We start from the raw sequence: 5,179 nt of genomic DNA on the forward strand, positions 1-5,179 counted from the left end.
TCTAGAGATTGAATGTCTTCCTTAAATCATAACTTTGTTCTGTATATTTTAGAAAACAAGATCAACGTTGTGAACCTAATAATGAAACTGTTGTTCCTTACGGTGATTTCCATAACACACGAAGAGCCGGTAAAGTTCTAGTTGCGCTCACAACCGAATATTTAAATATGGTTGAGGAACAATTAGGATTTACATACCGGAAGCTTTCCACAGGTTCGTCAGCATCTGTGAAAAAGAGAAATAGTTAGCATTTCATGTCTAAGACTCTTCACGCTAGCTTTGCTTCTCTTTCCACGCGAATACCCTGACCTGGCAGCCTGGTAGAGTAGAGAGGGTGGCGTAGCTGTTAGCATTACATTTTACAAAGTCAGCAATTGGAAGACCAGGGTTCAATTCCCGCTGCTGTCCTTAAGGAGTTTGTATGTTCTGTGACCGTTTGGGTTTCCTCCCTGTGCTCCGCTTTCCTCCCATATTCCAAAAAGATGTACTGGTTAGAATTAGTAAGTATGGGCATGGTATGTTGGCGTTGGATGCATGGCGACATGTGCAGGCTGCCCCAGCACATCTTCAGGCTGTATTGCTCCCAGGAGAAGAAATCAGTAGAATGTCTATGAGATAGCTCTTCCGAGCAGCTTGTGTTTGAGCCCGCAAGGGAAATAGAAACATAGAAAAACTACAGCACAATACAGGCCCTTCGGCCCACAAAGCTGTGCCAAACATGGCCTTGCCTTAGAACTACCTAGGCTTACACATAGCCCTCTATTTTGCTAAGCTCCATTTATCCATCCAGGAATCTCTTAAAAGACCCTATCGTTTCTGCCTCCACCACCGCTGCCGGCAGCCCAATCCAGACACTCACCACCGTCTGCGTAAAAAAAACTTGCCCCTGATATCTCCTCTGTACGTACTTCCAAGCACCTTAAAACTGTGCCCTCTCATGTTAGCCACTTCAGCCCTGGGAAAAAGCCTCTGACTATCCACATGATCAATGCTTCTCATTATCTTGTACGTCTCTATCAGGTCACCTCTCATCCTCTGTCGCTCCAAGGGGAAAAGGCCAAGTTCACTCAACCCATTCTCATAAGGCATGCTCTCCAATCCAGGCAACATCCTTGTAAATCTCCTCTGCACCCTTTCTATGGTTTCCACGTCCTTCCTGTAGTGAAGTGGCCAGAATTGAGCATAGTACTCCAAATGGGGTCTGACCAGGGTTCTATATAGCTGCAACATTACCTCTCGGCTCCTAAACTCAATCCCACGATTGATGAAGGCCAATGCACTGTATGCCTTCTTAACCACAGATCAACCTGCGTTACAGTTTTGAGTGTCCTATGGACTCGAACCCCAAGATCCCTCTGATGCCCCACACTGTCAAGAGTCTTGTCATTAATGCTATATTTTGCCATCATATTTGACCTACAAAAATGAACCACCTCACACTTACACCATAAGACCATAAGGAGCAGGAGTCAGCTATTCGGCCCATCGAGTCTGCTCCACCATTTTATCATGAGCTGATCCATTCTCCCATTTAGTCCCACTCCCCCGCCCTCTCACCATAACCTTTGATGCCCTGGCTACTCAGATACCTATCAATCTCTTCCTTAAATACACCCAATGACTTGGATTCCACTGCCGTCCGTGGCAACAAATTCCATAGATTCACCACCCTCTGGCTAAAAAAATTTCTTTGCATCTCTATCCTGAATGGGCACCCTTCAATCCTTAAGTCATGCCCTCTTGTACTAGACTCCCCCATCATGGGAAACAACTTTGCCACATCCACTCTGTCCATGACTTTCAACATTGGAAATGTTTCTATGAGGTCTCCCCTCATTCTTCTAAACTCCAAGGAATACAGGCCAAGAGCAGACAAACGTTCCTCATATGTTAACCCTCTCATTCCTGGAATCATTCTAATGAATCTTCTCTGTACCTTCTCCAATGTCAGCACATCCTTTTTTAAATAAGGAGACCAAAACTGCCCACAGTACTCCAAGTGAGGTCTCACCAGCGCCTTATAGAGCCTCAACATCACATCCCTGCTCCTATACTCTATTCCTCTAGAAATGAATGCCAACATTGCATTCGCCTTCTTTACCACCGACTCAATCTGGAGGCTAACCTTAAGGGTATCCTGTATGAGGACTGCCAAGTCCCATTGCATCTCAGAACTTTGAATTCTCTCCCCATTTAAATAATAGTCTGCCCGTTTATTTCTTCTGCCAAAGTGCATAACCATACACTTTTCAACATTGTATTTCATTGGCCACTTCTTTGCCCATTCTTCCAATCTATCCAAGTCTCTCTGCAGACTCTTATCTTCGTATCATCAGTAAACTTAGCCACAAAGCCATCTATTCCATAATTCAAATTGTTGATGTACAATGTAAAAAGATGCGGCCCCAGCACAGACCCCTGTGGAACATAACTGGTAATGGGCAGCCGACCAGAATAGGATCCCTTTATTCCCACTCTCAGTTTCCTGCCAAGCAGCCAACGCTCTATTCACGAATGTAACTTTCCCATAATTCCATGGGCTTTTATCTTGTTAAGCAGCCTCATGTGTGGCACCTTGTCAAAGGCCTTCTGAAAATCCAAATATACAACATTCACTGCATCTCCCTTGTCTAGCCTACTTGTAATTTCCTCAAAAAATTGTAATAGGTTTGTCAGGCAGGATTTTCCTTTAAGGAATCCGTGCTAAGTTCTGCCTATCTTGTCATATGCCTCCAGGTACTCTGTAACCTCATCCCTGACAATCGACTCCAACAACTTCCCAACCACCAATGTCAAGCTAACAGGTCTATAATTTTCTTTTTGCTTCCTTGCCCCCTTCTTATACAGCAGAGTGACATTTGCAATCTTCCAGTCCTCCGGAACCATGCCAGAATCTAACGACTTTTGCAAGATCATCGCCAATGCCTCTGCAATCTCCACAGCTACTTCCTTCAGAACATGAGGGTGCATTCCATCTGGTCCTTAGACTATTCAGCTTCCTGAGTACTTTCTCTGTCGTAATTGTGACTGCACACACTTCTCTTTCCTGCCACCCTTGAGTGTCCGGTATACTGCTGATGTCTTCCTCAGTGAAGACGGATGCATAGTACTCGTTCAGTTCCTCCACCATCTCCTTATCTCCCATTACAATTTCTCCAGCATCATTTTCTATCGGTCCTATATCTACTCTCACCTGTCTGGGTTATCTGAGTGGAACTCCATCTGCCACTTCTCAGCCCAGTTTTGCATCCTATCAATGTCCTGCTGTAACCTCTGACAACCCTCCACACTATCCACAACACCCCCAACCTCGGTGTCATCAGCAAATTTACCAACCCATCCCTCCACTTCCTCATCCAGGTCACATAAAAACCACAAAGAGTAGGGGTCCCAGAACAGATCCCTGAGGCACACCACTTGTCACCGGCCTCCATGCAGAACATGACCCGTCTACAACCACTCTTTGCCTTCTGTTGGCAAGCCAGTTCTGGATCCGCAAAGCAATGTCCCCTTGGATCCCATGCCTCCTTACTTTCTCAATAAGCCTTGCATGGGGTACCTTGTCAAATGCCTTGCTTAAATCTCTATACACTACATCAACTGCACTACCCTCATCAATGTGTTTAGTCGCATCCTCAAAGAATTCAATCAGGCTCATAAGGCATGACCTGCCTTTGACAAAGCCATGCTGACTACAGGTTTCCCCCGCCATCCGAAGGTAGAGCGTTCCTATGAAACAGTTCGTAAGCTGAAATGTCGTAAAGCGAAGAAGCAATTACCATTCATTTATATGGGAAAATTTTGTGAGCGTTCGCAGACCCAAAGATAACCTACCAAATCATGCCAAATAACACATAAAACTTAAAATAACAGTAACGTATAGTAAAAACAGGAATAATATGATAAATACACAGCCTATATAAAGTAGAAATACTTTTCCACAATCATTGCTGGCACTGTTCGCTGAAGCAAAAATCTCACGCAAGCGCTCTCAGCAGAAAATCTCAAGCAAGCGCTGTTGGCAAAAACATTCTCTCCAATAACCTTGCAGCTATGAAGCTGCCAAATCATACCAAATAACACATAAAAGTACACAGCCTATATAAAGTAGAAATAATGTATGTACAGTGTAGTATCACTTACCGGAATTGGTTCAGCGCCGAGCACACTGATGATGGTGTGTTAGACTGAGTCAACGCAGGTTGGGTGGTGCAATGGCCCCCACCCTCCGGGCCGCTGACCGATACATTGCTGTGAAGCATGCAAGGGTCCAGCGGTAGCTGGAAGGCACACAGCACATCTTTAAGAAAAAAGCCGAAATAGACATGCTAATTAATTACGTGTCGGGCAGCACCTAATTAATTAACATGTTTACTTTGGCTTTTTTCTTAAAGATGTGCTGTGTGCCTCCCGGCTACCGCTGCATTCTCCGCGAATCCGTATCTGTCCGTGGCCCGGGGGTTGGGGTGGTGGGACACAGGGGTGTTATCTCATCGTCGTCTGTTTCCATTAAAGCAGGCGGCTCATCTTCTCGTATGACTGCCCGCCTCGATGTCAAAGGTCGAGGTTCATTGTCTGCTATGGCTGATGTGGAAGGCTTGCTTGACTGCTGAGCTTCACGCATTTTTCTATCACACAGTTCTTTGTAAGCAGTCAAACCATCCTGCAAATATCCCCTAAACCTATGTACCCTTTCAAAATTAAAGTCGTACTTTATCATTGCAGTGAAAATCTCACACGGTTGCTTCACATTCATTTTGCTACTGCATTCGGTTTCGATTGTTATCCTTTCCTCTTCCAATTGCATCAGCTCTTCATCTATCAGTTCTTGGTCATGGGATGCCAAAACCTCTTCAATATCACCTTCGTCAACTTCCACAAGCCAAACTCACGTTGTCTTTACTTCGTTCACCATGATCAAAACGCTTAATTATGTCTAGTTTTACGCTAAGTGTAACACCCTTGCGAGCTCTTTCAGGCTTTTCCAATACCTCAGAACTCATTTTGCAAACGGCTGCTCACAGGCACGTGTTTAAGCAATGCCGTTCTGAATCCGGGGGGAGAGCGGCTGCTCGGGGCGCGCGCTGCCTTTTATCGTGTGCTGATTTTTTCGCGCGCTGATTTTTTTTCGTAACAGTGAAAACACCTTCTGAAAGTGAAAACAGGGTACTAATGTAGG

Source organism: Mobula birostris, chromosome 15 (assembly GCF_030028105.1).
Source record: "Mobula birostris isolate sMobBir1 chromosome 15, sMobBir1.hap1, whole genome shotgun sequence".
NCBI classification, from domain to species: Eukaryota; Metazoa; Chordata; class Chondrichthyes; order Myliobatiformes; family Myliobatidae; genus Mobula; species Mobula birostris.